This window comes from Carcharodon carcharias, chromosome 20 (genome assembly GCF_017639515.1).
Source record: "Carcharodon carcharias isolate sCarCar2 chromosome 20, sCarCar2.pri, whole genome shotgun sequence".
In the NCBI taxonomy this organism is placed as follows: domain Eukaryota; kingdom Metazoa; phylum Chordata; class Chondrichthyes; order Lamniformes; family Lamnidae; genus Carcharodon; species Carcharodon carcharias.
This window is the reverse complement of record NC_054486.1, coordinates 30,427,305-30,439,252: the sequence shown is the minus strand read 5'-3', so window position 1 is coordinate 30,439,252 and position 11,948 is coordinate 30,427,305.

Below are 11,948 nucleotides of genomic sequence, written 5' to 3'. Positions count from 1 at the left end.
CTTGCTAGTAACCACTGACAATTGAATGCAACTTGACAACATTTAGCATTCAAAATATGTATTTTCTAAATGGCTTTATCTAATGCTGCTCTTCCTTCTGCAATCAGAAATTCACGTAATCCCAACATTCAGTGAAGGGGCCAATTGTACAACAGTTAACGCTTGGTGTGAGGGAAATATCATAAATCACTGATCATGCCAGGGATTTTCGACAATCATCTTATCTTAATGCTGAATTCCTTAATGACTTTTATCAGATTCCTGACAGACTCTCAATAAACTGGAATTGCAAATGCTACTCGTGTGAGATAATTACTGTATCATTCAAGTTATAATATTTAGTGACTTGTTACAAAAAGGCCCCTTAGGAATGTTTTCAGGAAATTAGCTCTTATGATAGATTTCAATGAATAATAAACTGTCTGTTATGTAGCAGTAAACAAAAACAGGCAGGAAACACCCTGTCCAGATTTCATGTAAAACGGAGAGAGAGAAACTGAACTTCTTTATCCTCTCCCTGTCTGTCTGTAAGCAGAGGGTGTTTTTGAATTATTTTTAAAGCAGGCTGTGATGTGTTTCCCCAAACCCTCAGTTTGTGTGAGCCAAATTACAAATAACTCACAGCAAACTCGCGTTACAATTAATTCAGGTTAGTTTATTCACATTCAAACCTGGGGAGGGGAAGTGTTCACAAACTCACACACACACACACATACACATATACAGCAATGGGGGATGGAAAAGAACAAGATTTACAACTATGGGCAACAACAGTAAAAGAACCACAGAAATGAATATTAGTTCATGTGATTACCAAAGTCCAAGAAGTCAAAGTCTATAAACTGTTTCCTTTGTGGCGGTGTTCAGTCCAGATGAGTTCCTGATTAGAAACAGCAACACAAAAAGGACGCAAAATGGGCTTTCTGTTTTTAGACTGCTTGGCAGGCGTTGATCAGAGACTTTTAAAATCAGACAAGTTTTCAAGAGTTGAGAGATGATAGCCGGCTGCTTGGTTAGTTCTTTCCAGTTGGATCTTGAACAGCAGACTGAGGATTTCTCAGTTCTCCAAAGGAATATAGAGATTTCAATATGGTCACTTGAGTCATGCGACCTTCTTTCTCCACAGTAATATCAAAAGGAATGTTTATCTATTGTTTGGAACTGGCTTTTGGTTTCAGGACTGATAGTGTCCCAGCCATTAGCTTCTGAAAAAGTTACCATTCATATTGAACTTGTTGCGTGGGAAGACGTTGGCCTGGATTTCCCACAACCGTTCGCGGTGGGCATCATGGCGGGTAGGAGCGGAAAACATTGCAAGAAGGCCAAAAATCAGTTTTATGTCATTGTGAAACCAGTTTGCAATCGTCTGCTCCACCGTCGATGGCAGGCCACATTTCCAACTGCGGCACGTCAGAAACGTAATATTAATACATTTGTATCATTATAAGCCCTGCTCACTGGAATCATCCCCCCATGCTGGATCATTAGGCCACATCGGCGTGCAATTACAATGACGTGTTTCACAACAGGATATAAGAAACGTGCAGCTGGTGACCTGGACTTCGCTCATCACCTCATAGTTAGTTCACCAACCTTGCATTGAACAGCGCTTGCATGAATCAGTGCCAGGCTTCACAGGCAGCACAACATCACTTTTGGGGGTGGTGTTATAGGCAAGCCTCTACCTACCAGACCAGCAGTAAGGTGGGGGTGGCGTTTAATGGGCTGCAGGGGTAGGGCTCCACTGGGGAAGGGGGGGAACTGGCCTGAGGCATGGGAAGGGGCTGCAGGGCTAGGCTTGTACTGGGGGTTATGAGTGGGGAAGGTTGCACTCAGACACAAGACAGGGGGGAGGGTATGGGGTGCGTATATGTTGATAAAAGCAAAGAACTGCGGATGCTGGAAATCCAAAACAAAAACAAAAACAAAAATACCTGGAAAAACTCAGCAGGTCTGGCAGCATCGGTGGAGAAGAGCACAGCTGACGTTTTAAGTCCACATGACCCTTCAGCAGAACTAAGTAAAAATAGGAAAGGGGTGAAATATAAGCTGGTTTAAGGGGGGTGGTGGTTGGGACAAGAAGAGCTAGGTAAAGGGCCAGTGATAGGTGGAGATAACCAAAAGATGTCACAGACAAAAGGACAAAGAGGTGTTGAAGGTAGTGATATTATTTAAAGGAATGTGCTAATTAAGGGTAGAAAGGGTAGAAAGCAGGACAAACAAGATAAAGATAGCTCTAGTGGGGGTGGGGTGGGGTGAAGGAATCTAAAAAGGCTAAAAGGTAGAGATAAAACAATGGATGGAAATACATTTAAAAATAATGGAAATATATAAATTATTGGAAAAAACAAAAAGGAGGGGAAAAAAATGGAAAGGGGGTGGGGATGGAGGAGAGAGTTCGTGATCTAAAATTGTTGAACTCGATATTCAATCCGGAAGGCTGTAAAGTGCCTAGTCGGAAGATGAGGTGCTGTTCCTCCAGTTTGTGTTGAGCTTCACTGGAACATTGCAGCAAGCCAAGGATGGACATGTGGGCATGAGAGCAGGGTGGAGTGTTGAAATGGCAAGTGACAGGGAGGTCTGGGTTATGCTTGCAGAGATGCTTTGTGGTATATGTTGAACAGTGCAAGTGGCCTCAAGGTGGGGTTGGGTGAGGTCCACACGAGCCATAGTCCACATGTCCAATTCAAAATGTCCAGGGGCTAACATCTGACATTTAGCAGAAGCACGATTGGATCAGTCTGGATGGGGGAGGTGTCTGTGAGGGAAACCTGAACATGAACCTCCTCTGGGGCGCTGGGAAGGGTTTCCATGCTCACAAAGGGAGGGTCCAAGCTGGTCTTTATTAAAATTCATTCACGAGATGTGGGTGGCATTGGCCAGGCCAGCATTTATTCCCCTTGTTCAGAGGGCATTTAAGAGTCAACCACATCGCTGTGGTTGACTCACATGTAGGCCAGAGCAGGTAAGGACAGCAGATTTCCCTCCCTAAAGGGAAACGATGAACCAGATGGATTTTTATGACAATCAGCAATGGTTTCATGGTCAGACTTTTAATTCCAGATGTTTATTGAATTCAAATATCACCACCTGTGATGGTGGGATTTGAACCCAGGTTCCCAAAGCATTACAATGGGTCTCTGGAATACTAGTCCAGTGATAATACAGCTATGCCACCACCTCTGGCAATGAGAATTCTGCACTGCCACCTTTAAACCTGCAGCAATGGCACAGTGCAAAATTAAAACGAGGAGAAACTCTGCTAGTTAGTGCTGTGCAGGCCAATTGGAGGGCAGGTGCATGCACTGGGGGTGGCGGGGAGCAGGGGGGGCTGTTGGTGAGGTGTGTTGATTACATTGGCACACAACTGAACTGTGCATTCCCAAATGAGGAGAGAGGCATAGCTGAGATATATTAGGAACCTTTCAGTGACAGTGCAGGGAATCAGGAAAGTGAAGCAATGATGCCCATTCATGCAAGACTAATCCTGCAAAGTGGCATTAATTGATCTCCTTGTTTTAACCCCTTGTTCACAGTGACGAAATTCCCCAGAGTAATAATGAACTCCACAGCAATTGAATGAGTGGTCAAGCTCCAGAAGCTTGTTGAAAAGTTGGTGCTGGATGGTTAACCGAAAAGAAGCCTCAGGCCCCCCTCAAATAATTTCCGAAATGAACCCTCATGTTTATTCCCAAAAATATAGCATTAGAGTACAGTGAATGAGGATCCCAATGCCTGGGCTGAAAGCAGCACATCCAAGCATTTGACCAAAGCAATGTCATAGCTATGAGTCATGTTGTGGGAGGGGGGAGGGGTGGGGGGTGGTGGGGCCTTGATATGCACCCCACACTGACCATCATTTCAGGGATCAATAGTCTTGACATGGGGCAAAGCCCTTTAATCCACATTTACTTACAAGTCATTGACAGAAAGAGGACCCTTGGAGACTAATGCTGACACTTGTCTCTTTCTCATTGATATTGCAGAGAGGAGACCATCAGGAACATGGAGGCTGGATCTATCGCTGCCTCCATTATCACTAAAAGGCAGGAGAGAAGAAGGAGAAGATTATGACGGAGGCGCCTGGATCGCCAACTGCAGGAGCAAGACTCTCAAGACCAAGGGCCAGCAGGGCCTCCTCTGGACGCAGGGGATGAGGCTCACAGACACATCTTGTGTAGGTGGCTCACAAGACCCAGGATCTATAGAGCTCACACGTCTTATCTGCAGATGAGCCAGAACCAATGTCACTGATGCCTCTGAATGTCCAGGGATCTGGTAACTCACATTGGCTACATTCTCCAGGAATTGGTGCCACAGGGAAGGCATCCATTGCCGATGGCTGTGAAAGTAACAGTCACTCTGAACGTCCAAACCAGTGTTTTTTTCCAGGGCTCCACTGGGGACCACTGTGGGATCTCAAACGTCCATGCACAAATGCATTCATGAGGACATAGATGATATTTTTGCCAAGGCCCACAATTATGTCAACTTCGACAGAGATCAAGCAAGCCAGGATGCGAGAGCACTGAGCTTTGCTGGGGTTGCTGAATTCCCACAGGTGAAGGGTCCCATCGAAGGCACTCATGTGGCTATAAAGTTCTCAGGCAACAGGCACTGTAATACATAAAAGGGAAAGGCTACCACTCGCTCAACGTACAGCTGATCTGCGATTGAAAGAAAATGATCATGCAGGTTTGCGCCAGATACCTAGGAAGTGTCCACGACTCATAAATTCTGAGTAGATTGTAGATCCCGGGCATCTTCAAGGGATCAAACAGGATCCAGGGCTGGCTCCTCAGTGACAAAAAGTACCTGCAAAGGTTACCTGCTGATGATGCCCATGCAGCTCCCTCAGACACCTGCAGAGAGAAGGTACGAGGCTCATGGCACTAACTGAGCATTGGTGGAGCACATCATAGGGATCCTAAAGATTCCGATGCCTGGGTAGATCCGGTGGAGCACTCCAGTACAGTCCCCAGAGGGTCTCATGGATCATCATGGCTTGCTGCGTGCTGCACAGCCTGGAGTTGTAAAGTGGGGAGGACTTGCTAGATGATGAAATGGAGGGACTGCACGTCTCCCCCAATGAGGAGGACCTCGAAGGGGATGAGACTGAGGAGTTCGAGGAAGACAATGCTGCAGGGGAAGAGGCCATGTGCTATGGGCCAGATGAGGCTGGCAGGTTTGTGAGGCCCTGATAACCACCAGATTCCATGAGGAGGATGGCAAGTTGTAGTGATCACCCTCTTGGACAAGAGCCCTCCATCACGGGCCAGCATGTGCTTCAGCATTGCAATTCCTCTCATTTCGCCCATGCACTTCAATATGAGAGTGAATAGTTACACATCAGGCTTACATTGTCCTGATCCCTTGAAGGATGATGAACCCTCAGCAGCATGTGTCCTTGCTGAGATGAGGTGCTAAATGGAGGAGGGTGTCCCAGCATCAGACATGTTTTTGTTTCGGATGAGAAGGTGTTGCCTCTTCAAGCGTCTCTCCAGCATCCAAGTCATAATGGTACCCTACAAGACCCAGAAGCTGTAGGTTAATCTCATGGTCTAGTAGCTATATTCCTTCAATGTGACAAGGCTCCTCAAGGAGATCCAGCTGAAGCAATGGAATGATGCACTCTGTGTAACATCAATGTTGAAACAGATAATTCACACTTGGGCCAGGCATCCAATGAGGTTCCGCTGCTGTGAATCCATTTATAGATGACTCAGTTGTCTGTGGTGTAGTCCTCCAAATCACACCGACATCCAGCGCTCTCAGTTAGGGATCCTGTGCTGCATTTATCCTCAGCTTGATATGGATTGGATCACCTGAGCATGGTGACAACAGACACTTGCCTGCTGGACATTAAAATGTCTCCTCTTTAACACAGATATTGTGCCCCCAGGCCAGCCCTGGCCCTTGCCAAGTCGAAAATGCACACAGACCATGAAGCCCTCAAGGGCATGTGGCATTGCAAATAAAGAGTACACTTCAGCCTCATGTACATCCTTGCTCCTATCCCATTGCTCCCCTCCATTGTCCAAAGCAACCGTGTGCGCTTCCAGAGCCTGCTCAAAGCCTTTCTTGCCTGCAGGAATGACCGTTTGGAATTAGCATCAGTGACCTTGGTGAGTGCTCAGGTGAGGGGACGCACAGCGCTGCATTCCTGGTTTGTGATGAGAGCCTTGTCCCCGCAAGACACATAACTACAGGGTGAGAGATGCCAGGACAATAATATGGCTGAGAGGGGCCGAGCTTCGCTACTTTGAGGTGGCAAGGTGCCCCCATCTATTAGTGAACTTAGCAGATGTACACTCTGAAAGTCGTGGTTGGCTGACAGCAACACACATGAGCTCTGTGTATGGGCTCAGAGCTTGAAAACCCTGCCGAGAGAGAGAGTGACAGAGAGCACATGGGGTTGCATGATATATGACCCTTCTTCCTGCGTGAACACAATTCTCCTTGCACACTATGCCATCACCTTTCAAGAATGCAGGCGAGATGGGAGAACACCTCTGCTTCAATCCTACACAGCCGAGAATAAACATGACAAGACCCTCCAAAGCATGTGAACGAGGTTCATTCGACAAGCACACTTAACTTTAAGGTCAAGATATTACTGATGTTAAGAATGGTGTATAAAAGGTGCACACACTGTAGTGATATGGAAGCATACTACTATGACAAGCGGCCCATAATAGCGACATGTGCGATAAGTTGGGGGAGGGCCTTACAGTAGAGTGCTGGAGTTGAGTGCTTTAGGGAGTTAAGCGGAGGAAGGGAAAGAGGTGTTCGGTTGCTTTGGCCTAAACTTTTTCAGCCTCCGGGAATTGATTCTTGCTCTGCTACAGGAGAAGAAACTGGTTAATACCTGGTAAGTGATTAAGGTTTATTCTATTCCTAAGGCTCAAAATAGTATAATCTGAGTGAGAGGTGAGCGGGAGAGAATAAAAGGCGCAGATTGAGAGGCCTGCCAGCAGTGAGACCAGCGGCAGAGAGACCACAACGTGATGTGAGTGCTGGGAAAGCAGCTGATTGGTGAGTAGGATTGGTGAGTATTTCTAGTATTTAAGGCAAAAGTAAGGTTTTTAGCTTGTGTTTAGGTCTCTAGTCTTTTTTTCTCTCCTTTTCTTAAAAATAGCTTGTTAAGTATAAGATCGATACCGATGTAATGAAACATAATTACAATGAAGTGTAAAGTGCAGGGATACTAGAGTAATTAATTAATAAGTTAAATAAAATACAATAGTAATGGCAGGACAGGTGATGTGTTGTTGCTGCAGCATGTGGGTTTGCTGGACATCCACAAGGTAATGCAGAGTGAACACATCTGTAGTAAGTATTTGTAGCTCAAGGAACTTTGGATCCAAGTTGAGGAGCTGGAGTCCAAGCTGTAGAAATTGCGCCACATCAGGGATGGGGAAAGTACCTGGACACTTTGCTCCAGGAGGTGGTCACACCCCTCAGATTAGGCAATTCCAATTTGGCCTGTGATCAGGGACAGGACGGTGCGACTGCAGGTAAGGGAGGTATGGGGACCCAGGAGAAGTGTTCAAGGAGCCTTGGTCCCTGCAATTGTCCAACAGTTATGAGGTTCTTGCAAGCTGTGGGGGCAAGAGCGGGGACTGTAGGGAGGATGAGCAAACTGACCACAGTGTCATGGTACAGGGAGACATTCAAGTGGGGGGAGGAAATAGGAACATAGTAGTGATAGGGGTTGGTATAATTAGGGAGATAGATACCATTCTCTGCCGCTGAGAGTGTGAGTCCCAAAGGCTATGTTACCTGCCTGGTACCAGGGATAAGGACATCTCCTCAGGTCTGGAGAGGAACTTGGAGTGGCTGAGGTGGATTCCAGCTGTCATCATCCATGTTGGTACCAACTACATTGATAGGGCTAGAAAGGAGATTTTTCTGAAAGAATTTGAATAGTTAGGAGCTAAATTAAAAAGCAGAACCTCCAAGGTAATAATCTCTGGATTGCTACCTGAGCCATAGGCAAACTGGCATAGGCTAGATAAAGGCAAGGAGTTAAATGAATGGCTCAAAAATTGATGTGGGAGGAATGGGTTTCAGTTCATGGGGCATTGACACTAGTACTGGGGTAGAAGGGAGCTGTTCCAGTGGGACAGGCTTCACTTGAACCGTGCTGGGACCAGTGTCCTGGTGAACCAAATAATTAGGGCTGTAGAGACGGGTTTAAACTAAATAGAGGGGAAGAGGGTTCTGGAGAAGGAATACATAGGCTTACAAAGCAAAAGGATATGGCAGTATTGCAGGGCAGCTATTTAGGTAATGGTACCCAGAGCGTGACAGGAAGGGACAAAGTGTACAAACATAAAAAAACAGCAGCAAATAGGGTCAAAGGGGGAAAAATGGTAAAAAGGCAAAATTAATGGCTCTTTACTAAAATGCACAAAGTGTTCGGAACAAAATAAATGAAGTAATAGCACAAATAGAGGTTAATGGGTATAATATTATAGCCATTACAGAGAGATGGTTACAAGGAGATCAAAGCTGGGAACTAAATATTCAGGGTATGTGACTTTTTGAGTTAACAGGCAGGGAGGAAAGAGTGGGGGCGGGGGGTAGCTTTGATAGTAAGAGATGAAATAGGAACAGGAGCATGAAATGATCTTGGATCAGAAGATGAAGAATCCATATGGGTGGAGGTAAGAAATAATAAGGGGAAGAAGGCACTGGTGGGAGTAGTCTATAGGCCCCCCATAACAGTAGCTATACTGTAAGACAGAAAATAAATCAGGAAATAATGAGGGCATGTAAAAAAGACAGTACATTATTCATGGGTGAGTTTAATCTTCATGTAGATTAGGAAAATCAAATTGACACAGGTAGCCATGAGCAAGAATTCATAGAGTGTATTCAGGAAAGTTTTCTAGAACAATATGTTGTGAATCTAATCAGGGATCTGGCTATTTTAGATCTGGTAATGTGAAATGAGGCAGGTTTAATAAATGATCTCAGAGTAAAAGATCCCCTAGGAAACAGTGACCATAACATGCTAGAATTTAGCATTCAGCTTGAGTGTGAAACTTGGGTTGGAGACAACTTTGCTAAATGTAAATAAGGGTAATTACAAAGGAATGAGGGCAGAGTTGGCTGGAGTGTACTGGGAAAGGAGTTTATCACAAAAGACGAACAATGGCAGGCGTTAAAGAAAATAGTTCATGACTCACAACAATATCCCAGTAAGGACGAAGGATTCTAAGAAGGGGCTAAACCAACCATGGTTAACCAAAGAAGTTAAGGATAGTATCATATTGAAAGAAGAAACATACAATGTGGCAAAGATTAGTGGTAAGCCAGAGGTTGGGAAAGTTTTAAAAACCCACAAAAGATGGCCGAAAAAATTATAAAGAGGAAGAAAATAAACTTTGAGGGTAAACTAGTAAGTAATATAAAAATAGACAGTAAGAGCTTCTTTAGATATATAAAAAGGAAGAGAGAGGCCAAAGTGAACATAGGCCCCTTAGAAAATGAGGCTGGGGAAATAATAATGGGGAACCAGGAAATGACAGGGGAGTTAAATAAATATTTTGCTTCAGCCTTCACGGTACCAGACACTAATAGCATTCTAAAACTACTAAATAATCAAGGGGCACAAGGGTGAGGTGGGGTGGAAATAAATTCAATAACAATGACAAGAGAAAAATAACGAGAGAAACTAATGGGGCTAAAGGCCAAAAAGTCCCCTGGACCTGATGGGTTGCATCCTAGGATATTAAAGGTTGTAGCTACAGAAATTGTAGGTGCATTGGTAGTAACCTTCCAAGAATCCTTAGGTTCTGGAAAAGTCCCAGAGGATTGGAAAACTTCCAATGTAACATCCTTATTCAAAATGGGAGGGAGACAAATAACAGGTAACTATTGGCCAGTTAGCTTAACCTCTGTCATTGGGAAAATGTCAGAGTCTATTCTAATAGCAGAGCATTTAGAAATACATAATATAATCAAATAAAGTCAGCATGGCTTCATGAAGGGGAAATCATGCCTGACAAATTTATTAGAATTCTTTGAGGTAAGAAGCAGGATAGAAAAAGGGGAACCAGTAGATGTAATATATGTGGATTTCCAAAAGGCCTTCGATAAGGTAACACACATAAGGAAACTTAATACGATAAGAGCCCATGGTGTTGGGGGTAGTATATTAGCATGGAGAGAGGAATGGATAATTAATAGAAGGCAGAGAGCTGGGATAAAGGGGGGCATTTTCAGGATGGCAGCCTGTAACTAGTGGAGCGCGACAGGGATCAGTGCTGGTGCCACAATTATTTGCAATATATATTAATGACTTGGATGAGGGAAGTGAATGTACTATTGCTAAGTTTGGGAGTGACACAAAAATAGGTGGGAAGGCAAGTGGTGAGGATGACACAAAGAGTCTACAGAGGGATATAGACAGGTTAAGTGAATGGGCAAAAATGTGGTAGATGGAATATAATGTGGGAAAATGTGAGGTTATGCACTTTGACAGGAAGAGTAGAGGAGCTGAATGTTATTTAAATGGAGAAAGACTGCAGAAATCTGCAGCACAGATGAATTTGGGGGTCCTCGTGCATGACTCACAAAAAGCTAGCATACAAGTTCAGCAGGTAATAGGTAAGGCAAATGGAATGTTGGCCTTTATTTCAAAGGCAATGGAGTACAAAAATAGGGAAGTCTTACTAAAACTATACAGCACACTAGTTAGGCCACACCTAGAATACTGTGAACAGTTTTGGTCCCCTTATCTAAGATATACCGGCATTGGAGGCAGTCCAGAGAAGCTTCACTAGGTTTATTCTGGGTATGGAGAGATTTTCTTATGAGGAGAAATTGAGTAGGTTGAGCCTGTACTCATTGGAGTTTAGAAGAATGACAGGTGACTTTACTGAAACATAGAAAGATTCATAGGGGGCTTGAGAGCGTAGATGCTGAGAGGTTGTCACCCCTTGCGGGAGAGTCTAGGACCAGAGGGCTTAATGTCAGAATAAGCAGTCGCCCATTTAAGACAGAGGTGAGGAGAATTTTTTTTTCACAGAGGTTAGTGAATCTGTGGAATTCTTTACCACAGAGGGTGGTAGAGGTTGGTTCGTTAAGTATATTTAAGGCTGAGATAGACAGATTTTTAATCAGTAAGGGAATGAAGAGTAATGGGGAAAAGGCAGGAAAATGGAATTGAGGATTATCAGATCAGCCATGATCTCATTGAATGGCGGAGGAGACTCAATGGGCCAAGTGTCCTACTTCTGCTCCTACGTCTTATCATCTTATGGTCTTACGGTATCGCACCTGATTGACAGGTACACAGTTCATCATAAAAAGGAGGCATACACAAAAGCAGAGGTGAAGTGGATGGGATTCTATTTACATATGGTAAATTACATACATGTTCTGAACACTCATGCCACCATTCTGCTCCTAGCTTTGTAACTTTCCCAACCACCATTACATCTTGGTGCTTCCCTGACATCCACAGCACAGGTGGAGGCAGTCCCCTGACTGCTACGCCCTGTTGTCTGTGATTACCTTGGCAGGCGTCCTCTGGAGACCTGAGACCTGGAAGACCCTAGCCTGCTTTGGGTGTCTTCCTTGGAGAACATGTACCATCCTTGGCCTGTGGAGCTGGTCGTGTTGGGGTCACAGGAAGAGGAGATTTGGATGAGCAGGAGAGTCCCGGAGTCACCTGGATGGAGAACCCCAGCGTGTCCAGCTGCAGGTCCTCCCCCAGTGGGTGTCTGAGGGCCCCTGTTCGGCTGCTTGAGGATGAGAGGCAGCTGGAATGAGGTCAAGGTTACCCACCATCCCCTCCTTGCATTGACACTGATGGATGCCACCAATGGCTACAGCGGTGGAGTGCAGCACCTGCAGCAGTGCAGGGCTGTTGTCCTGAACCAAGGTCTCCATAGTGGCTACCATCCTGCCAGTGTTGCCCTCAATGCACTGGCACA